General features: G+C 44.9%; 1 long non-coding RNA gene across 1 annotated transcript; it reads right to left on the bottom strand.

Annotated features, from left to right (window-relative positions):
* Positions 1-7807: 7807 nt before the first annotated feature.
* Positions 7808-12010, bottom strand: LOC143273769 (uncharacterized). The gene is made up of 3 exons (XR_013051943.1): positions 11899-12010; positions 10548-10637; positions 7808-8062 (listed from the first exon to the last, which is right to left on the bottom strand). It is a non-coding gene; the product is annotated as an uncharacterized LOC143273769 (long non-coding RNA).
* Between the last annotated feature and the right edge of the window lie 12434 nt (positions 12011-24444).

Here is a 24444-nt window from a genome sequence, read left to right as displayed (position 1 = left end):
CTCTGCCCTGCCCTCAGGTCTTACCGCCTTATTGCTGAAATGCAGTTTTGGAAAGGGCACACTACTGTCCCTCCCGGTAATATGCTCAGCAGTTACAAAGCGGTGCATTTGCGGCATGATCAGATGTGCCACTGCTAGATTATAAACTACAAAGAAACTCATTCAGCCACACTTTTGAGTGTCTGCCAAGAGCCAGGCACCGGTGTAACTGTTTTCTCGCATATTCTAGGTCAATTTTCTTCTTGCAACAGCCTTGGGAAATAGGTGGCAATTTCTCCTGTGCACTGGAGGAGGGAAATGAGAAACAGGAAAGCAAATCGCTCCACCAGTAACTGTGGGACTAAGCTTTAGGTATCTCATGTAACACCAAGTTACTGATTTTAATTTTAAAGATTAACAGCAATATCGTTGGTCCTGATTAGGTGGGACAGGGTAGCCTGAAAGGAGTATCTATCTTTTTCTTTTGTTTGCTTTTTGGAGTTGGGGCCAGGGTCTGTTGTAGCCCAGGCTGGCCTAGAAGTTGCTATGTTGCCAAGTTCCTCCTGCTTCAACCTCTCAAATGCTTGGATTACAGACCTGTGCCTCGTGTCTGGGTTTGCTTGTTTTGTTGTGAGGCACATTTTATTTTTCTTTCTTTTTCTCTTCCTTCCTTCCTTCCTTCCTTCCTTCCTTCCTTCCTTCCTTCCTTCCTTCCTTCCTTCCTTCCTCCCTCCCTCCCTCCCTCCCTCCCTCCCTCCCTCTCTCTCTCTCTCCCTTTCATGAGTGTCGTTCTTCTTAATGTTAAAGCATGGATTGTGGGCTTTGGATTTAGTTTGAGTTCACGATTTCTGACACTGTTAAGTATATAAAGTTGGGCAAACTCTTCAAACCTCTGAACCCCAGTCTCCTCACCTGTAAAATGGGAACTATACTATCTAACCCCACCAGAACTACATTAGATGAGGAGTACCTTAAATGGCATACAGAAAGTGCCAAACATTGACTCTGGCCCTCTCCAGCCTCTCAGCCAACAGCAGCTTTTCAGTATGGAAAGCCACCCAGCAGGAGTGCAGTGCACATCAGTGGGTGTGATGGGCTTCGCACAGTTACTCTATCGCACAATCCCATTTCCGCTTCTCTGTGTCCTTGGGAGCCAGACATTCCCATTTCAGGGATAAATACCCACACAAAGTAATTGGCAGAGCAGAATCCCAGATGTGGTGCCACACGACTCTCTAGGGCCTTCTACACCTTCTCTCAGTGGTGCTTTGGGACGTTTCAGGGAAGTTGGAGATATTCAGGATAGGACAGATGCCCAGAGATGCCTTATGAACAGAAGGATTAGCTGGATGTGGTGGCACATGCCTAGAATTCCAGCACTTGGAAGGCTGGGGCAGCAGGATCATGAGTTCAAGGCTAATATGGGCTACATAGTAAGTTCCAAGCTAGCCTGAGTTAAAACTGCAAGATGGTGTCAACAAACAAATACATGCGTGCATGCATGCATGCATACATACATATCATACATACATACATTTTTTTAAAGTTCTATAGATGTGTGTTGTCTGCATGTTGTATGTGTATGTATATGTGTGTAATGTGATTGTGTTAAAGTGCAGGCCCATGTGTGGTGGCCAGAGGACAACCTCCAGTGTCCTTCTTTGCCTTCCACATTATTTAAGATAGAGTCTCTTTGTTGCTCACTGCTGTGTACAGCAGACAAGCTGGCCCTTGAGGTCACAGGTTTCTCCGGTCTCTGCCTCCCTTCTCACTATAGGAGATGACTGCGATTATGGATACAGACTACTATGTCTGGTAGTCCTTAATCTTGTACAGCAAGTACTTTACTCAGGCACCCATCTCCCCACACAATAACAATAACAGCAAAAAGAGTTTCTAGGCCAAATCTGCTTAGCTGTGGCCAAGTCTGCCTCAGACAGCCTTCTATTTGGCTCCTAAATCCTGGCTTGCTTAGCAAAGTCCTAGGTCTGTAGCTGGGTTAGATACTCTGTGTGTGCAATCTGGCTGCTCAGGCCAGGTATATGGTGGATTTGGTGAAGCTTCATTGGTTGAAACTGGTTGGACAGCCTACCTGACCCTACCTCATGCGAGGAGATAAAATCCCGGGAGGAAAGACTCATGGCAAGAATTAACTCCCTTTTCCAAATGAGGCCCCACAGGGTTAGCTGGGTGGGTCTCTGGTCCAGCGCCCCTTGGTGAGGCTGGCCTCACTTGTTGATCACAGCCTAGTCTTTGCCCTAACATGTTGCCTCCTCTTCTTCATCTGAACTCATTCTCTACCATCTGAGTGCTAATCTTGGGGTCCTGCATCTACTGTTTCTTCCCCACAGGGGTCTTGGGCTCCCACATCTTCCTTCTTAGAAAATCTCAGCACACATGAACATATTAGGGCTCTAAGAAATGTGTTTTAGATGATCATGGGTCTCTCTATCCTTCAGTACCTACTGACGTTCTGCATAGAATATACTTTGAAACGCTCTAATGAAAGAGAACCCAAGTTCCCTTGCCTAATGGAACCCAAGCTTCACAAACCCCTTAATAAGCCTCCACTTGCAAGGAATCAATAAGGAGACATTAAAGCGTACCTTGGACAAGCGCTTATGGGAGAATGTGCAGAATGTGGGAGGCACAGAGCTGTACTTAGCCCAAGCCTGCTCTTAAGGAATGCACCGCAACTTGGGGGGGGGGGGGTAAAACACACCCACATAATTGTAGTTCAAGGAAGCCGGGTGTGGTTTAGTGCAGAGGGACAGTGTATGGAGGGCACCGACAAGGGCTCTCGGAGGTGCCCCAGGGAGGGGTCAAGGGAAGAGAAAAAGAGTTGGTTAGTGAGTTGGTGATGGCCCTGGCACCATGAGTGTTCTTTCAAAGAAGAGGGAACACAGCCGGGCTTGGAACCACATAAAGCAATCCTGAGTGTGGCTGAGAACCCAGCCAGGTACACCATCAGGTGTGGAGGAGGAGGCTTGGCAGGGCCCCGGCTGAGCAAGCGGTGGAGAAGCAGCCACTGTCAAAGCCCTGCACAGAAGGAGCATCCATGAATAAAATGCTTTGGCTGTTGGGCTGCTCATGGGGATGGGGGAGGCCGTGGGAGGTGGGTCTCAAGAGAGCAGTCCAAAGATGGAAGAGAGCACACTGGCCCCAGTTTTGAAGTCTCTGACTCCAGATTCAGAAAGGGCACAGTGAGCATGAAAAAGCACTTTCCACGGATTGTCTGAGACTCTCTGCAAGCTAGAAACCAACAAAGACTAAAACAATAGCAAAGAAACCAAAGTGTGAGTTCGGCTTCATCTGGTGAGCTGGGTGCTGAAAACGTGTCATCCAATCACTAGGCATGCGGCACCAGCTCCTTGAAAGAGACCACACTGGCGGTACCTGGGTCTTTGCTTTCCCACTGAGGGTACCTGTAGGGAAACAATGCCTTCTGCAGCAGACAGTTCATTAAGAGTACTTGATAGCCTACCCACTGTGGGTCCTGAGTTTGTTTTCTCATCTTTCTAAGATGGGAGCAAGCCTCCCAAGTCTTCCGTCCATCTAAGCAGCTAGTCTAAATGAGCTCAATAGGATGCTGGGTGCACAGGGAAGGAAGCGAACATCATGAAACCTTACACAAAAGGACTGAGAGGAAACTGTCCAAACTCTTCTGCCCGGCACTAGGAAGAGAAGGAGTGTCGTACTGAGGAGTACCTGAGCAGATGGGAGAGGTGATGCAGAGTAAGGGACTTCCTTCTCAGGCAGAACAGACATGGGTGTACTTGGAATGTCTTCATAGGTGCTGTAAATAAACTTGGCTGTGTCAAGAGGGTTAGGCTTCCAAATGACTATCAGGTCTCCCAAAGGAAAAAGGAAAAGTGGTCACCCTGGCCTACTTACAGAAGAAGGACAGAGGTGTGCCTTCCCAGTTGTGCTAAGGCATTTGGCCTCTTGGGAGCCACTGAGGACCCACTGGAAGATATCAAACAGATGGGAGACCATTAGCTGTGTGCCTCAGGAAAGGCTCTCTTGGGCTTGCGCTAAGAAGCCTGGGAGTCCTGCTGAGAGAAAAGCCTGATGTGGGGTGTGAGGAAAGCTTCAGTATAGATATAGAGAGAGCAGGACAGCCTTTGAACAAGAAGCCAAGTCTGAGTTTAAGGAAAGCCCGGCCCTGCACGCTGGAGGCTCCACGCAACACTGCACGCTCTCACTCCTGTTAATGCCCTTTCACCAGCCAGCTCTGTCTCCCAGAGAGAGAATGAAGCCAGCTTTCCCCATAGTGGAAGATAACAGAGAGTAAACTGGGAAAGAAAGAAAGGAATTAGTATGACTCTGCTGGCAATGGGTAAGGGGGAGTCTGGAGGAAAGAGCAAACTCCAGAGATTTGGGTATTGGCTCTGGGGCTCTGGCAAGGCAATCTCAAGGAAAACAAAGATGGAGACTAATGTCTATTGCTTATGTTCTCCTAAAGAGAAAGAGAAAGTGATTGCCTGCTTGATCACCTGGTCCTGCTCATCTAAACAGGTAAACAGATGTTCTAGATCCACAGTGATGCTGGGGGAAGGAGTATAGGGGTAGGCATTTGGCATTTGACACTTGGCATTTAAACTGTCTAGGCATGGGCCAGGCAAGTGGCATTAGATAGTCTAGGCATGGAGCAGGAGAGTGGCAGGTACAATTACCTTTCCCATCCCCAAGCTGTGACATCTTCCCTGAGCATCCTTCAGAACACTAGCACATCAGCTATGCCTCAGTGGTTCAGACCTACCTTCCAGCAAAGAAACTATGACCAAAGTCCATGGCTTTTAAGCCAAAATCAGAGAATGTGGGGTCCAAGCCCCCTTTAGGGCTTAAGAATTTATTCCCTGAATGAAGTGTTAATCTAATTAATCTTTGTCAATAAAAAATTGAGAGTCAAATATTGGGGTAAGAACCTGAAAGATCAGAGAAATGGGAGCAGCTGTCAGTTGCTTCCTACCTCTTCCATCCCTCTGTCCAAAGGGATGAGATCTTCTCTCAGCCCTGCTTACCACTTCCTGTCTCCTCTCTCTACAGTCCTCCAAACATCTATGGTCAGTTAGGGGCTGCTTCCACCCTCTGACTCCAAGCAAGCTTTATTTGTCAGAACACAATCAAAATATCACACATTTTCCCCTTTTTGTCTAAATAAAAAGCAAAGGTTTTAACTAACATAGTAAAACTATATGCAATAAGTACAACAACTACATACAAATATATATATATTTGCATATATATATATATATATATGCAAGGTAACAGCCGGGCAGTGGTGGCGCATGCCTTTAATCCCAGCACTCAGGAGGCAGAGCCAGGCAGATCTCTGAGAGTTCGAGGCCAGCCTAGGCTACCAAGTGAGCTCCAGGAAAGGCACAAAGCTATGCAGAGAAACCCTGTCTCGAAAAACCAAAAAAAAAAAAAAAAAAAGAAAAAAAAGAATTATGGTAACAATTCTAGCCCATTTGAATTTGACAAATTCAGAGAAAATATTCCATTATCAATCCTATGGGGAGTCCAAAGTGATGGACCTAATTAACTTTCTATCCTAACTTGAATTACCAACCCAATACTATCTTTTTATGTCTTTCAACATTATACACTTTACACCTCTCTTGTGAGTTTCCTATCTGAATTTGGTAACAAGAAAAACTATAAATATAACTATCTAGTCTTCAACTCCATCAGAGACCTGAGAAGGATATCATATTCCTGCATAAACAGGAAGTGCAGAGCAAACAACTTCTAAAACTAAGAAATGACAGAAATGGCTGGCTGCCTGGACAGTCACCCAAGGTTCCTCTCTTATGTTGGGGCATCCATCTCTGGCCTATAGGCCTAGAATATCTGACAGACTTTTCTTTGAGGCAGGAATTTTGAAGGACTGTCCCACCATGTCTAGGAAAAGTTTGGCAGTCACTTTCTTTTGTGTCCTGCTTGTCCAACTTGGACAGCATACTGTCAACAGTTGAGGCAAGGGTACTTTCTTGCCCAGTGGCTAACTTTTGCCACAAAGAAAGTCAACTCCATATGGAGTTTCTTCAATGCCCATCATCTTCTCTGAAGTAGATTGGTGCTGCCAGGAGCAGACATGTCTCATTGTCATTTAAAAAAAAAAAAAAAAAGAACCTTATGGTATTAACACATCTTAAATGCCATAATCTGTAGATCTCTGAAGTGTTTGAAGACCACCTCTCTTTCTAAAATATATCTGTTGGACCTTGAAAACATAACAAACATGATTACAAGTTTGATTTTAATAGACAACTATTAACCTGCATCTCTATATTATCCTACATAATTTGTAATAATAATTTTCAAGGACTAGAAATTTATATTACATTGTTAAATGAGCTGCCTAGGTACAATACCTTAAACAAGAATAGAAATATAAATATAGTATGTTCTAACAAAAATAACCTTAAATTTGTATCAATATACAAAAATACCTTAAACAAGAGTTAAAAACATATATACAGTAAAACAAAAATAACCTCACATTTCCATCAATATACAAAAATACAAACCAACATAAAATATTTAAGACCAGTAGTTGCTTTTTTGGTTTAAAAGTAGATTCAATAATCTACTCTTTTATCTTACCATCTCTATATCCCCCCCTTTTTCTTTTCACAACAATATCACTGAATCTAATCTCCTTTGTTCAGTCTTTTTCCCTGACCACTAGCAATAACAACTTGTCACCAACCCCCCTAAACAATGACAAATATCCATAACTCACTGAATGACCAAAAACTGCCCACCCTACCTCTTGGGAATGTGGGCATCCATGTTCTTAAAATTACTTCCTGCTGAGCTGGAGAGATGGTTCAGAGGTTAAGAGCACTGACTGCTCTTCCAGAGGTCTCTGAGTTCAATTCCCAGCAACCACATGGTGTGTTACACCCATCTATAATGAGATCTGGTGCCCTCTTCTGGCATGCAGGCATGCATGCAGACAGAAACACTGTACATAATAAATAAATAAATCTTTTTTTTTTTAAATTACTTCCTGCTGTCTGGGGGTGATGGCATCTAGGGGACCCTGAAAAAGAAATTGGGATAATTTTCAAGTCCTGGGAGAGCTAGCTGTATCATTTGTCATCCAGTCTCTGTGTAATGGGAATGTGCAGGGCTTATCTCAAGTCCTGGCTAGAGTAGTTTGTGAGACTGGACATCTCAGCTAGCCACCTTGAAATTGTCCTAAGCAATTTGTAGTCTAAAGCCAATCTTTGGGTGATGTTTGTCAGCTTAGTGTCATTACCATAGTCCAGGTGGAATTGTCATTGTGGGTCCCTGTCCTCCTTTTGGAGATTTCAAAGGCCACTGTTAGGCATGGTCATGGTTCACTGCAGAAAACTTCTCAACATTTTAAATTTCATATGTAGAAGATCTCAAAGGACCACAATTTGTCATGTACATCCAGAGTACAAAAACTAGCTTAATTCCTAGTTACCTGATAGAGACTCAAGACCAAAATCATGTACAGGAAGCTAGATGAAGCCTTTTTTTTCTAGAATTAGTTAGTATTCTAACTAATTAGTTAGTATTCTAACTAATTAATATCATGACAAAATGTTTAAAATATATAAATATATATATATTTATCTTATAAATTTTGAGATAATATTTATATCTTAAGAAAAATTTTAAAGAGTCAAAATAAAGCCAAAGACTTATGAGATTAGTGGCAGTAGAATAGTCCCTTAATTATGGTTTTCTTCTATCACATATTGGGTGGCTCTTTTGTCATGAGACAGAGATTTTGGTCTTTCCCTTTAACAATCATGCTTGAGTTTAGAGAAGGAGGGAGCCATGCTCCAACTCCAAAGCCAGCTTTAATTTTCAATTGAATTGGGACTACAAAAAGACCATTTGTGTTAGGTATCTGCAAAGAATAGCGAAAACAAACATTTGGGAAGATTTATGAAATTTTATCCTGTTGGAAATGTGATATACCAAGAGGCCAATTTATTCTTTTTCTTTGGACATTTTCTCTGGATGATTTGTCCTTTTTTCAGATGTCTCATTTGTCCAGTGGTATTCAGATTCCTTAGTTGGATGCCTTGTTCTCCTGGAAAGACAAAAACAAAACTCTGCCCCAACCCTAACTTTGGGGAGTTTCCCTTTTGGCAAATTATATATGATCAAATGAAGAACATTTGTTAGTCTTATAAGTTAGTTTAGATTGAATAGTCATGCTGTTTGATGAACTATAGCCTCTTCTAATCAAGAGGTCTCTCTTGTTCAAAGCTAATCTTTAGAATATTTGTTTTATGGTTTCTCCTGAAATTTTTGTTTTATCTTCTAAAGCTGTTCTATCATCCAGAGCAGTATGGTCTTTTACAATAGGTACTAGGTCCTTTAATTGCTATAGGGAGGCATTTCCCCCACAGTGACAGGGAACAATGGAACCAAATGTGACATGGGGGCCTGTGAGAGGCCCCCCAAGACATTTCTAGAAGGCAAATGGTTACCTTGTCTGTCCCTTGTTGATCTACATTCATTAGTCCAATGTTAGCCTTGCCTTACCTTCTGCATACTCAAAAAGGCAAGGGCCTTCTCTTTGGATTATTCCTAGAAAAAACATTGTTTCTAGGAACATCCTGCCTACAATCCCTTTTTAGGTGACCTTGTTTATTGCAATTAAAACATTTGACATTTTGATTTTTCTCCAAGCCTCCAGAAATCATCTCTCCTATCTAAGCATCATCATGGTTATGAGATTCAACATTGACTATATCTTGGATCCATTCCTCTATGGGTACTGATCTTGCCTTTAAAGACCCAATTACCCCTTTGCATTGTGAATTAGCATTTTCAAAAGCCAAAGATTCAATTATTATTTGTCTAGCTTCTGGATTTGGTATCATTCTATTTACAGCTGAAGTCATTTTTTTTATATAAAAAAAATCAATAAAGGTTTCTTTTGGGCCCTGTATAACTTTAGTAAATGACTCAATTCTCTTTCTGACTTCTTCAATTCTGTCCCAAGCATTCAAAGCTGCTACATGGCATAGAGCTAAGGTGTAGTCATCATATATAGACTATCTTTGTACATCAGCATAATCGCCTTCTCCAAGAAGTTGGTCTTGGGAAATGTCTATACCTCTAGCCCTTCTTTGTTGTTTAATGGTCTTAGCCTCATCTTTCCACCAGGTCCTCCACTGTGATTGAGAACTAGATTCCAAAACTGCTATAACCAAGTCTTTCCAATCTTGTGGGATAATTCCTTTACCAGATGACCATGAATTTAACATCTGCCTCACAAAAGGTGCATGCATACCATGTGAAACTATCGCTTCCTTAAATCTCCTCAAATCTAACATTTCCACAGAAATTGAGTCAGCTTGATAAGCTCTTCTGGCTGCTCACTTCTCCACCCCAGTCTTTCTTCTCCATGTTAATCTGCCTCAAAATTCCTCAGGAAGACATGTGAATCCCAAAGACCAAGGCCAAAGCATGCCCAAACCTGAGGGTAGATCCAGACTGCCATCTATCAGGGCTTTTCTACAAGGCCAAGAACAACAGGCAAATAATGAGTGGTAGCTCACATGCTACCTCCTTCCATGGGGCTGTGCACTTACTCTGTCCAGTCCAACAATCTTTAACCACAGGCAGCAATCTAGGGTTACCTTAATTAAAAAGGAATATGACATAATTCAGCTCCCAAGTCACTCTAGCCACACCTGAGGTGCTCCATAGCCACATGTGGCTAATGGTTTACATATTGGGCAGTATAGCTAGAGAGCATTCCTATTGCAGCAGAAATTGCAGTTGAATAGGACTGTAGCATCCAAAATGAACAAACACATTAAAATCAACCTGTCCCTTATATCATGTGTAGAATAGACTTTGCTCCTGGCTATTTCTCTTTTCTCCCATAAAGCTCTCCTCCTTTCTTTGGACCTCTCCTCCTAAGCCCTAGCCCTACAGCCCCTCCTACATAGGTGAGTGACAGGGAACCACCCATGGGCACTGTAGTGTGGATTATGAGTTCTTGATTGCCTTCTTTCCTACCTGGTGACCTGAGTTGCCTCTAAGCTTCTCTAAGGCTTTCCCACCTGAGTCCAAAGCTTTCCCTGAGTGACCAGACCCTCATCCTTTGTTCAGCACATACTCTAGGCCTCTAGAGCACCCAGGGCAAGAGCCTCCCAGCTCAGGGAGTTTTCTACTGTGAATCCCACCTGTTTGTTCCTTCCATGTCTTCAGGATACCCTTGTCTGGAGGCAAGTAAGTGGGTGCCACTAAGGATGCCAGGGAGGATGGTATTCGAAGCCTTCTCTGACTTGGCAATCTGTTTAGTTCCCTGTTGCTTCTCTGCAATCACCTGTCACCAAATGTTCTGCGTGTTCTAGACCTGTGGTAGAGATTGCTAACTAGTCACTGGCCATTTCCATCTTCTTCCCAGACACACAAATATACTTAGTTTCCCAGCTTCTTTGCCAGTTTGACTGTGTTGTCTGGACAGAGTTCTGAGCAGTGGAATGAGGTAGTGTGTTCTACTTCCAGTTTTGCCCACAAAAACGCCCAGCAGTTGGCCCCACATTTTCACCTACCTGCAAAATATTGAACTACATGGCAGTCTTGATTGGAGATGGCTAAACACGGCCACTGGGATCCCCTGGTCGTCTGTGTGCTTCAGTCCTCTGGGTGAAGAAAGAAAAAAACACAAACTTTTATTTTTCTAGATACTTCCATGTTCATATATATCATCTTTGAAGTTAGTCTTCAGATTGCTCTGTATAATCTCACTTAGATCCTAAAGTCAGAAAAGACTCTGTGCCTGTGGGCTGGTTAATGACTGCACAAGCCTCTGCCTTGGTACCTACAGAGAAAAGAGTCAAAATTTCAGAAGAGCCCAGCCAGCTACTTTTACATTATCTCAGCCTCCCCATCTCAACAGCTCTCAGATAGAAATATCTGTGCCAGTAAGATTTTGATTTAAGGTGCAGAAATTCTAGTTGATGCTCACAAAAGACCCTTCTTGATTCGCTAAAGAGGCCCAGGGCACTACAGAAAGAAGTTTCCTCCACCCTGTGGTAACTTTCTGCTGCCCTTCCCCAGGATAAGCAGGACTTGTTGTCCCCTGTCTGGGTCCCGGGGCTCCACATCCTTCAGCTCTTACTGCTCTTGATCCCCCCACACACTCCCGGTTAGAGTTTTCAGTAATTCCCGAGCCCCATCAAGAGACATTCCAGTCTAAACTGCATTAGAAGTGCTTTCTTCAACTGCCTAAGAGGCTTAGTCAAGTGCTCATCAAGCCGTAAAAGAACAGCTGCCTCTTCCTTGAGCCTGATGCCTGGATTATTCGTATGTTTGGGCTTTCAGATCCACCTTTCAGATCCAGGCAGATACTGCTCCTTCCGCAGCCACTGTACATCGCAATTTCCCTCTGACCTCCTCCTCCCCACACCCAGTCATTTTCTTGGTTTTATTGATGAGTCTCTTCTACAGGCCTTTTTCATCTTGAGCATGTGGGGTGCTGCTCCAGCCTTCTCTCCTTGCTCAGTCCTCTTCTCCAGTGTCCAAGCAGCTTTACACTCATTTTATTGACTCTGCCCCATGTTTCTGAACTTTCTTTAAAACACTTCCTTCATTTTTGGGTACCTCTGTTCCACCATCCCCAGGATACTAGCTTAGCTCCTCTTTTCTTTAGTGTCCCTGATTCTCCAAGTTTCCCAGGATACCTCTTATTTTCCTCATTGTGGCCATCTGCCTTATCAAGTATACAAACAAGTCCTAGAAAACCCACTGTTGACTGAATATCCGATGTGTGCCAGGTACTGTGCAAAGGTTGTGCCTGGATCTTTCCATTTCATTTATTCCCCCAGAACAATCCCATGGTGGTACATATTGCCATCCCATTTCCCGGTGAGGATGCTGAAGGACGAGGATTACGCGACTTACCTCAAGCCCTGAGTCAGTGGAAACAGGAGTTTCAACCCAGTCTTCATGCTCAGCTCACTCTGCCTAACACACACCTCAAGTCAACAGGCATTGATCAGAAGCCTACTGTATGAAGCCCTGGAGTAACATTTCCATGGAAAGAAAACAAGGAGAATTAGAATAAGATTCTGCACATGCCCCAAAAGAGGATCTACACAGTGTAGGAAATAGACACACAGAGGTAATACATGGAAAACGAAAGTGAAGAACAGAACTACAGTGCTCTTAGGAGATATGGTAACCAGTAACGCAAGAGATGCAAGCTCCCTGCGGAAGGCTTTGCCTTGCTCTAAACAGGCCACGCTTGCCACCCCAGAACTTGATGCTAAGGCAGAAAACTGGTGAGTTTGAGGTCAGCCTAGGAAAGATGCTGCTTCATAAAACAAACAAAAAACTGAAGATGGCCTGGAATCTCATTTCTGGGTAAGCTTTGACAACTATCACAGGAAAGCAAGAATTGTGGCATTTTAGATGTTCAGCTCATAAGTGTAGGGAGTGAGGGAAGCCTTCAGTGAATGAAATCCTGGATGAATGTGTACTGTTGACCTGGGCATTACCATGTACTGTTGACCTGGGCATTGCCATGTCAAGACCCGAGAGCCTCAGACCCTCAGAGAAATGGAAAAGCCTTTCCCCAGGGCTGAGGCTCAGAGGGAAATGGTAAAGCCTTCCTCTGGTCCATGTGTGGATGTTGATAGTGTGTGTAGAAAATGTCTACCATAGCTTTCTGCACCACCCCCCATGTCCTGAAGACAGTCCCCCCCTACCTACAAAGTCTGCTCCTACCAAGACTAGCTAAACCTGTCTCCTTCATTCAGCTGTATGGCATAAATCATGTCTCATTGTTGATCTGTATATAATAATACTGCTTCACTGTTCAGCTGTATGCAAAAATGCCGCCTGTAATTCAACTCTATATAATAAACACACTGAACTTCCAGAGTCCTGCAGTTTCTCCAGCAGAGAGCCCAGACTGCCCAACCCCTGTTTTTCTGTCTGTCTGTGTTTATTTTTTCTTCATTCCCTGGACACTCTAGTCAGGCCCAAGACCCTGGAGCTGTGCATGGATGAGCTTTGACTACCTTGCCTAGCCTTTCAGAGCCTCAGTTTCTTTATCTGCAAAATGGGGGATATATACTACCTGACTAATAGGCATATTTAGGTTAGTTGAGTTTATATCATATATAGAAATAAAAAAACAGAACAATCAGCATACTGTGCTCAGGTATTATTCTTATAATTTTTTGCAATAAAGTTCTACATTTCTATGCCATAAAAATAGCATATTTAATATCCTCTCATTATATGGATTAACTCATTCAATTCTCAGAGCAAAGCTGTATGCTTTGTTTGATGTGAGTAATTGTCGTTGTTTTAAGAAATGCACTTGTCACCCGGCGGTGATGGTGCATGCCTTTAATCCCAGCACTTGGGAGGCAGAGCCAGGCGGATTGCTGTGAGTTCCAGGCCAGCCTGGTCTACAGAGCGAGTTCCAGGAAAGACGCAAAGCTACACAGAGAAACCCTGTCTCAAAAAACCAAAAAAAAAAGAAAAAGAAAAAGAAAAAAGAAATGCACGTGTCTAGAACCGGAAGGTTTGAAAACTCCTTCAAGGTGATCTGACTGGGGATGAAAGGCTTTACCAGAGTTTCTGTGCAGTGCCTCTGCCTGCCTATGCAAGGCCAGGATTTCACTTCTTTGTGAGTCATCAAAAAGTCTTGGAGTGACGAAGTGGAAATGGAGACACCAAGGGCCAATCTGAAATGTACAGGAGGAGTCTGAGATGACACTAAGGGCCACTGGCCACCCATCTGGCAATCCTATGAACAACCAAAACGTCTGGTTTTCCCTAAACGTGTTTACATTTTTGCCAAAATCTGACCATTTGGCATGGGTGGAGTTGGGGTGTTGTCCACTCTTGCTATGATACTAGAAAGACATGAGTTTAGCATTCTGTTGGAATGGGTGCAGGACTTAAAGACAGATGGCAATGGGCCTCAGCTCCATGCTTCAGCAGCTGGGTGACTCTGGGTGTGCACTGATGATTAACTCTTGGTTTCTGTCATCAAGCAAGGGAGATCATAATCGCACCAGCCTCTGCTGGTTGCAGAGAGGTCATTAGATTCAATAAGTCAACAACAACATTTATGTACACTTCACTGAGTCAGAATCAGGTACTTGGGAGAGCTCCCTGCCTAATGGAGGAAAACCACCCATCCCGTGGCTGACAGCACCCAGCTCCAGGACACCTCCTAGGAGCCCTTGCAGCCCTCCAAGATTGAATCTTTCCTTCCCCGCTCTTACCTACTTTATATTTAGACTCCAAACCATGCCCTGTTTTGTGGAGCATAAGTAATCCTAGTAAGCTTTGCCTGAATTCTCTGATGACCCACCACAGCTGTCACCCAAGGCCACATACCATCACACCTGATACTGAGTCACTGCTTACTGACTGATTGAATCAGGGATGGGGTACCTGCTACTATCCATGTTTGTTCTTTGCAGTATTCTACCCCTACACCCGAGTGGATGATTGAATCGGGGATGGGGTACTTGCTCCTATCCGTTTGTTTGTTCTCTGCCGTATTCTACCCCTACACCGGAGTGGAATTCATTCCTTACCCAGGCCATTTCAAATGGGAAGCTTCCCAGACCATTGTTTCTTTTCAGGGATTCATCATTTCCCAGGTGGCTGAGGTTGGAGGTTTCAGAGCAAGGCCACAGGCTGTGAGCTCTGGGTTATTTCTCACTGCGTTGCCAGCCTTACTGTTCGCCCTCAGCTTTCCTTGAAAAGCTTTGGCTGGAAACCCATGCCAAAAGGCCAAAGTTCCTGCTGCCTGGCCCTTTGCAGCATTCCAACCAGTAAACCAGGGGCTTCCCTGGGGCCTGGAGACCGCCTCAGCCTCCGGGAAGCAGGCCAGAGCACCATCAAAGTGCTCGCTCCTCAGCTGCTGTGGTAGGATGAGGCCTCGCCAAATCCCAGACAACAAGAGGCAGGCCCTGTAATTGAGTCTCCGCAGGGAGAGGGTTGCAGGACCTTCGAGGTCAGTGTGCTCTGCTTGTCCATAGAGGACAAAGGCACTAGGAAGCTCAGTGGCCAGAATACGGCCCCATAGCAAGCAGACAGCACAGACCTGCCGGGCCCTGCTTCCCAGCCTCTGGGTTATTTGTTCTAATCATCAGTCCCCAGAGCATGCACTAGAAGATCACAGAGACTGTCTCCCACCTCTTACCTCTTGGATCCTGCTGTTTGACTTTTCCAGGAAAAAAGAAAAAAGAAAAAAGAAAGCTGAACAGAATATTTTGTTGTTTTCAACCTATGGGTCATGACTCCTTAGGGTCGAACAACCCTTCCACAGGGGTCACATATCAGATATTCTGCATATCAGATATCCACAGTACAATTCATAACAGTAGCAAAATTGCACTTCTGTAGTAATGAAAATAATTTTATGGTTGAGGGTCACCACAACAGGAAGAATTGTATTAAAAGGTCGCAGCAGTAGGAAGGTTGAGAACCGCTGGGTTAAGAGGAACTGGAAACACACACACACACACACACACACACACACACACACACACTCCACTCATAAAGTAATTACTACTATTGTCTCCATCCAGATGTAGATACTGACACCTGAAGCTTGAATATATTGTGTCAGGTCTCACAACCTACACAGTGGTGCTGGGATTTTAAATCAGGTGACTGTTGTTTATCCACTCATGTGCCCGACACCACACACTCGATGCAGGACCCATCAGCCTTAGAGTCCTTACTGTCCTCAGAGCTGGTCTGACTGGCAGAGTTCCAGCTCTCTCACTTCTGAGGTTGGGTAGCACAGGCACTGACCAGAGTCGAATACGAACGATTTCATGAGGAGCATTCCCCAAAAGCAGAGACTCCTAGGTGTTGTAGAGATCCGGCCAAATGTCCAAATGGTCACAGAGAAAGACCCTAACATCAATGGAAAAAGATGGGAATGTTCCTTTCCCTGGTTGTGTGGTTCTCTGAGCCTCATTTTCATTTATTTTTTTTAAATCAGTAAAACTAAGAATTCAAATTAGTTCTCCAAGATTCTTGCCTCATTACCAAGTAATAAGTATGGAGCACTGTGCTTAGCCTTTATATATGGAAGTAGCTGTGCCTGACTTCCTTCTGCTGGCATTGGAAGGTCAGCACAGCTCTGGCTGTAGGGTCTTAACGGAGAAAACACTCACAAGTTGGTCCTTAAAAAAAAAAAACCTCAAAATAACTATCTGTGTTTATGTGATGTAATGTGACACTTGTAATACAAGTGTACAATGTTTATCAATTGGATTAAGGTAATTAGCATATATATCTGTCACCTCAAACATTTATCACTCTTTGTGTTGGAAACATTCAAAATCCTTTCTTTTAGCTATTTTGAGATATACAATAAATTATTGTAGATTATATTCTCCCTCCTGTGATTATAGAACATTAGAATGTTTTCCCCCTGTATAATACTATCCACCAGCCATCCCTTTCCTGTCCTCTTTCCCCTCCCAAGCCCCAGCCTCTGGTAACCACTCTTCTACTCTCATCTTCAGTGAGATCAACCTTTTAGCTTCCTCATAGGAAAGCATACAGTTTTTGTCTTTCTACGCCTGGCGTGTTTCCCTTAACATAATGTCTTCCAGGCTCACTCACATCAACCAGTCCTTGACTATGCATTCAGATGGCCCTTCCAACCATCACACATCCACAAGAAGACCCGGAACTTCACTCTGTCTCCAAGTCCCCTCTTATTTCAGACCATTCCAACTTACCTAATTTCTCAGCCCTCACAGACTTTATGACTTGAGGGGGCAGAGACACAGTCTCCCCAGACCCCCACATCTCTTTGAAGCAGAGTGCTACGTACTTGGGTGGCGATGAGCCCACCGGCTCTATGTTAGCTCCATTCCTGCAGGATGAGAGCACTTGAAGGACTAATAGCCTAGCGGGCATCCCTCCTCCCTATCCTGCTCAAGAGATACTAGCCACAGCCGTGATTCCAGTACATGGTGCCCCACCAGTAAGGGCAGAAAGAGAGGAGACCCAACAACACTTTGACGATCTGGGCATCTCTTCCACATCATCTTTGTAACAACAGCTCTACCAGCTTACCGAAGAGAAAAATGAGGTCGGAAAATGACTGGTCCAAGGTTCCGTGACATCTGGTTGGCAAGACTAAGAGAAGAAGCCAGTCTGACTCCAAGTCTGCCTCCTAACCATTAAGAAATATGATCTGGCACTCACCTATTCACATCCATCCACTTAGCCCTCCCCCAACCTCCAAATGGAAGTTTCCTCCCAGCCTAAAGAGGGCCCTGAACGCTTCTGTAAACTCCCTTGAGGCAATCTGCCCCATCCATCAGTGCTTTGGAGGGTCTGGCCTCCCCTGTGCTCAAAACCCAGCACGAGGCATGCGCCCTGCCCTGCTACTTAATTGCCGGAAGAGTGCTCTCTAGCTTTCTTGCCCCAACCGTGAGCCATCCCACATGCAATGGTGCCCCCCCTGTAATTCTAGCATTTCGAGGCAGGAGGACCATGAGTTCCAAGCCAGCTTGGAGCACATAGTGAGAATTTATCTTAAAAACCAAACAAGCGCTACAGCAAGCTGCTTCAAGCAAAATAAACCTCTGTCTCATCATTCCTTCTATAAACAGGGGTGACTTCTGCAACCCCAGAGGCAGGAATGCTCCAGTAGCCTTGGCAAGGTGGTGTGGGAGGCCTCACTGTTCCCGTGGTGAACCCCAATGTGTCCACCTCGGCAGTGTTGGCGCTTGGCAGGACCAAGTGACCCAGTTTCCCCCGCGGGGAAGCTAGGCAGTGGGCTGTGCAGGCTTTGGCATCTGCGTGTCTCGTCCGCCCTCTGCTGGTTGCTAGGCAGGAGGCTCGCCAAGGGTGGCAATCCCACGTGGGTCCACTGCGGGGAATTCACTCTCAGGCCTGTAAATGTTTGCTGAGTTAACTAAGTGCATTGTGTGCCAGTCTAGGCTCCGGGGCGGAAGCAGCCGGAGACAGACTGCAGCTATACAAACTGGTTACATTCAGGCAAACCAGGCCACGGTTCCCAGCCCAGCCCTCCCTTCGCTTTCCTCCTTTTTACCTCCCCACAAGCTCCTCCTCTAGCCCCCGCTCAAGGCCTTGCCCTGCCCGGAGAATAAGCCTTTCTCAAGCCAAGTCAGCAAGTTGCCCCACACCACCTGTTACTTTACCAGTGCCTCTGACCCGTCCCTTAAAACGGCCCAAAGTCCCTCCCCGGCTGCCTCTTTTCCTGTCAGTTACTTCGCTTTTCTGATGCTGTCTTCAAAAGAATACTCTCTCTTTTTACTTGATACTGAATCTGCCCCAGACACATCTACGGGAAATCCTGGAAGTCCTGGTTCTGGCCCAGGTCATTACTCAGAAGTTTGACTGTCTACCTTCCTGACCACCTTTCAGATCCTTGACTTGCACAGTCGTATCTGCGATTCCCGTTTCCCCCAAACACTCGTGGAACGCCCACTTTGGGGCCTGTATTTTTGAGAGATTTGTCTCGATAAAGAGATCTGGAAAACCAAAAGGTCTAGAAGACTCACAAAAGAACCTTCTAGGGCTAAAGATTCTGTAAGTCGCCGGGCGTTGGTGGCGCACGCCTTTAATCCCAGCACTCGGGAGGCAGAGGTAGGCGGATCTCTGTGAGTTCGAGGCCAGCCTGGGCTACCAAGTGAGCTCCAGGAAAGGTGCAAAGCTACACAGAGAAACCCTGTCTCGAAAAACCAAAAAAAAAAAAAAAAAAAAAAAAAAAAAGATTCTGTAAGTCTGAAGGCCTTCCAAGGCAGCCCAATGAACAGTCTTGGTAACAGATTTGGACAGGCTTTTAATCTCTGTAGATACTGTGTTTTCCATTTAGAATGTACAGAGCTCTTTCATAGGCTCTATCTCAGGGAGTGAAAGGTTTTTTTTTTTTGTTTTGTTTTGGTTTTTTTATAGTAATTTTAAGGACGGAGAAAGTGAGCCCACAGAGAAGAAAACACTCCTTTTGTGATTGTGCAGGAGGGAAAATGCAGTGATATTCACACCTGGCCTTCCAGTCCCCAAATGCTGGATGTTCACTCCAAAAACACTGCTGATCCTGCGTCCTGAGAATGTGAAGGAACAGACACAAAGCCGAAAAAAAGCAGAGAAAAAGAATCAAGGGTTTATGTGCTGTCCTTTAACTTATTGTTCAAAACAACCACACCAGGCACGGGCCATCTTCTTCTTCCCGTTTAACTTTCCGCAGTTGGTAAATCAAAACTGCATTCAGGGGCTGGGGAGATGGACCAGTCAGTAAAGCGCTTGTGGTGCAAACAGGAGAAACTGAGTTTGGAGCCCCGAACCCAGGTAAAAAGTCAGTCATTCATGGCAGCATGTCTGTAAGGGTAGTGTGGGGTGTGTGTTGGGGGTGGATATTGGGTGGATCCCTGGAGTTGGTCAGCCAGCCAGCCTACCTAATCAAGGAGCTCCAGGTTGCTTCCTGTCTATTGCTATGAGAAGTCACTCTGACCTTGAGAAACTTGTGGAGAGAAGGGTTTATTTGGCTTGCACTTCCTGGTCAGTAGTCCACCCCTGGGGGAAGTCAAGGCAGGAACCTGAAAGCGGGACTGCATACTATTTTTGGTAGCAACACATCTGACCAGAGAACTCACTCACAGCCAAGGAAGTACAGCAGGAGCCATTGGAGGATGATGTTTGCTCGTTTGCTAGCTCACAGGCTCATGTTTAGTTGGGCTTCTTACACAGCCTAAAACCACCTTCCCATGGTACTGTCCACAGTGGACTGAGCCCTCCTACATCAGTTCATAAGGAAGACAATCTTCTTAGGCATGCCCACAAGCCCATCTGATCTATGGAATTCCTCAGGCAAGGCTTTCCTTCTCAGATAACCCTGGACTGTATTTAGTTAAACAAAACTAACTAGGACATAAGCTGGGCAACTAATACTGAACTCTGGCTTCCACATGTTCCACATGTACACACAAGTGCCCATACCCACCTGAATATGTATATCACATAACACACATGCACACGACTGCGCACACCCAGAAACTCCTTCCAGCATAAAACCCTGTGCATCCCAGTTTCGGAGCTGACTCCAGCTGTTCCACGCTTGCCTGAGTTGGTGCACACATCCTTGTGGACCTCTTCATCAGCCTTCCATTTGGTACTGTGAGGGAGCTAATGGAGAGTTTCCTAGGGAAACAGGAGTGGGAGAACAGCCTTCAAAAGCAGTCTAGTATGATCATCAAGGGGTAGTCTAGAAGCTGGTTCAAATCCTGGCTCTGCTGCACGACCCTGGACACATTCCTCAACCTCTCTTCTCCCTCAGTTTCATCTGTAAAAGGAAGTTACTAACTTCATTATTTGTTATTGTTGATTGAGACAGAGTTGGTTTTTTGTTTTTGTTTGTTTGTTTGTTTTAGCCCAGACGGGACACCAACTCTTGATCCTCGTGTCCTTATCCTCTAAGGATCACAGGCATGCACCACAGTGTCTGGCTTTTTACTGTGCCTTGAGTTAGCATTGTTATAGCCAGGGAAGTAAATAATATACAATCATTGGCCTTTTGAGATACCATGACAAACTTTAGAGAGTTAAGTAAGGTGGCGGCCATCCTGTGGAAGCGTGTGGGAAGAACCTCAAACCTCAGATGAAGATGGGGATTAGGGTGAAGTAGAGGAGAGAGGAACTAGCAATAGAGGGCCTGAATGACTTGCTGTGGGACTTGGTCTGTGTGTAAAGTCAGTTTCTCTGAATCAGAAGGATTTTTCTGGAGCATACAATGCAACCAGGCAGCCAATCAAGCGGGTGTTTCACCAGAGGCCTCAGAAGACCAGGGATTCTCTGCTTTCCCAGAGGTCACAGTGCACTGAATGAATGACACTTGGGGGTGAAGAGTGGGAAGACTCTCTGTGGCCCCTTGAGGAAAGTGAACAGCAGAGACAGAGGACCCAGATGGCATTCAATTGCTTCCCTAGCCTGTTCTCAGGGACAGCAAAAATCTGTAGCAGACCTGACTGAGCCCCAAGCTGATAGCACCCTGATAGTAATAGCCAAGACGTGTGGGGAGTTCCCACACACCAGAGCTAGTTCTGAAGACTCGGGTTAAGTCATTTCATTATTTACCATTGCTTTGACCATGGGGCTTCCCCCCTTTGTCCAGGGGGAATTGAACACACCAAGGTCCCAACACTTGACCACCACCATGCAGCAACTGATGTAAGTTGGAGGGTAAGAACCAACCCGACCAACTCCACACCTCCTGGTGTTCTTAACCATGGTGGAAAGTTGGTCGTTACTCTTAGCTCAAAAATTATTAAAATTGTACATTGAAAAATCTTTATCTGAAAATTTAACTGGCTAGATAAAGTTTCAGAAAAGCAGATTCATCTCATAGCTTGTGGCAGTATTTTACCAGCATGACCAAAGGGTGTCATTTATGGTGTTCTTACTTCTCTGGCAGCTATTTGGAACGTGCTCTATGCTACACATTGTGTGAGGTCCTGGCATGCTACACAGGGTGGCACAGACTTAGATGTTGCCCCGGTGGAGTTTTACAATCTGGAGAGGCCGAGAGATCCTGCACAAATGCAGCAAATGTTATGAAGGAAACGCTCAGAACGCTCTAGGACCGCATGGTGGGCACCAGGATTTCTCTGGACTACGGGGGAGGAGGGCGTTCACCAGGAGAGAAGCCTCCCTTCCCTGAGAGGACACTTTGCCAAAAGTCTTCCCTGAGTGAGTACAAACAACGGACACGGACTCAGATTTCACTCAGAGGATTAGTGAGGACTTACCTTCGACTCTCAGGCAAAGCTCAGAGGTAGGAGGCTTAGAAAAGCTCCACCAAGGGGCTGGGACTCAGTGGTAATACATGGCTAGCATGCATGAGGTTCTCAGTTCAGTCTTCGATGTTAGATTTAAAAAAAAAGAAAGGAACAGGAAAGCTTTGCCAAGAAACTTCTGTGTACCTGCTTAAGAGGGTGAAAATGCTCTCCCAGTTTCCAGATAGCTGACACAAAGGAGATCTTCATTGAGGACATTATCCTGCCTGGCTTTCCTTTAGAGAAGTAAGATGTCCTACATGCTATGGTATGCTTCAGCTTAAAGCAAAGAGTCATTAGGAACCCTCTGGAGCCAGGCTGATACTTGAGGGTAAATTACTTAATCCCTGGGGTCTCAGTTTCTACTCTATAAAATGGGTTCACAATAGTAGCTACTTCCAGGGCTAAAGTAAGATGTAATTGAGGTAACATATACAAACTTAAAATTATGCTGGATATGCAGTAAGTGCTCCGTTGATGCTGAGTAGTACAGCTTACACCTTTTTCTATGATAAGTAATGATATTGAAATGAATCTGGGTTTATCTCCAGATATAACATAGAGGAAGGGAGGGTGACTGTGTAGCTCAGTAGTGGAGTACTTGACTGAGATATGTGAGGTCCTAGGTTCAACATCTTGTACTGAAATATATATATATGTATATATATATATGTATATATATATGTATATATATATGTATATATATATATTCAGTTTTTCTAAACAAACCATTGTTTACATGATCTCTGCACCTTTCTCTCCTTGCTTGCTCCCTTTCCTATATATTTACATTTACATTCCTTCCCTGTCTATTTACATTATCTAATTCTATAAGCCTTCAGGGAGAAAGGTCACAGATATAAAATTTCTTGGTGTTTCTTACATGGAAAGAGAAGCAGAATCAATATGGAAATTGAATTCTGTTCAGCATTCCCAATGGTTATTTATAAAATTTGCCCAGAGGGAGAAACAGAATTCTAAATATAAAAACCACGTAAAAATTTCCATTTAGGGAGCTCCAGAGTGCTTTATTTCTAATGTGTTATTATGATGGTAGAGGCTATTATTAAATTTCAGACACTGTGGAGGGGCAAGAGATACCCCTTGGGACCTGAAGGAGGACAGGTCCCCATGAATGTCAGTCTGTGGCAGTTCCAAGCAGTGTGCTCGAGACTTCCTTGCCTCCCTCCCAAACAATGACGGATCTATAAAGAAAAAGATAAGCATGTGGCAAGTACAGCCTGGTGTGCCCTCTGTATGAGACCTGCATTCAGGGCCTGACCCTGAGAAAACAGGAAAACAGGCCCTGCTCCCACAGGCCCAAGAGAACACACTATCTCTTATCATTCCCTCACTCCATAACGGCTGGAATGCTTCCCTTCTGGGCAAAAATAATTACTCACCATAATTATACTTGGTATGTGGGCCACACTTTATAGCCACTAATTAGTTAAACACACACAGCAACCTGTTAGACCACAGTGAATTCCGGCTGGGTGCTGGGGATGGAAAGGTGAAGTCAGACCTCGGGTACAGTGCTAACATGGTGGACATCCCTTCCAAGCCTCACTCCTACCTTGGCCCCTCACATCTCCTAAATCCTCACTATAAATGTGTGTGTTCATCCTCCTCGGCTGACCATCATGTGGAAATTGCTCATAACCTAGCTGGAGAAGGGAGGAAAACAAGATACTATCCATTAAAATAAAACCAAAACAGTCAGAGGGTAGGGCTGGGCGGGGCCAGTGAGATGATGCAGCAGGTTAAAAGTGTCTGCTACTCAAGGCATCTCGATTTGATCTCTGGAACTGGTTGTGGAAGGAAAGAACTGACTCCTGAAAGTTGTCTTCCGACCTCCACACGTGCTGTAGCACTCGCGCTCACACACATCACTCATGGATACACACATACACACCCAGTTATTACTACTTATAGTAATAATAGTAGTGATAGAATCAGACAGGAGGTCAAAGCAGAGAGACTGAATGGAGTTTACTGAAGATTGGTTGAAAGGAGGATTTGTGGCTCTGACTCCTGAGAGTGGACTATTAGTCATCATCCTCCACGTAAGACTCCCCAACTGCACAGAGCTATAGTACCCAACAAGCTCATGCTCTTTCCCACAGTGGCCAAGCTCAAGGCTGAACAAAGCACAAACACAAAGACTCAACCATCTCGGCCTTCTCATCCTGGGACAACTCTGAAGGGGTGGGTGTTCTACCCTGAGAGCCCCCAAGGGACAGGCTGAGTGTAGGGTTGAGTCTCTATTGCAACTTCACCTTTGCTTCTTGATTCCAGTTCTTGCCCTTTTCTTCTACAGGGGTCCACCTCACAGTCACTCCTTAAGAAACAGCATGCATACAGAACTCTGTTCCAGAGCTCAAGTCCCAGGAGATGCAACAGTGGGAAGTTAGAAGAATGGGTTCCCATCAGGAATGCTCCAGAGGTAGGAAAGTGAGATGCAGGATCTGGGGATGACTGAACAGATAGGGTGTGTAAAATGAGTTGGGGACAAGGGACAAGAGGATGCAAGGCGATCATCAGGGGCCTACGAGGCGATAAAGAGCTGCACCAGAGTGAGGACAGCAGATGCAGTGAGGCCATGAGCCCATATAAGAATATAAACTGAAAAGTCCACGTATTATTTTCAGAA

The sequence above is a fragment of the Peromyscus maniculatus genome, chromosome 6, assembly GCF_049852395.1.
Source record: "Peromyscus maniculatus bairdii isolate BWxNUB_F1_BW_parent chromosome 6, HU_Pman_BW_mat_3.1, whole genome shotgun sequence".
Lineage (NCBI taxonomy): Eukaryota > Metazoa > Chordata > Mammalia > Rodentia > Cricetidae > Peromyscus > Peromyscus maniculatus.
Note: the sequence above shows the minus strand (reverse complement) of the source record. Positions and strands in the feature narration are given on the sequence as shown.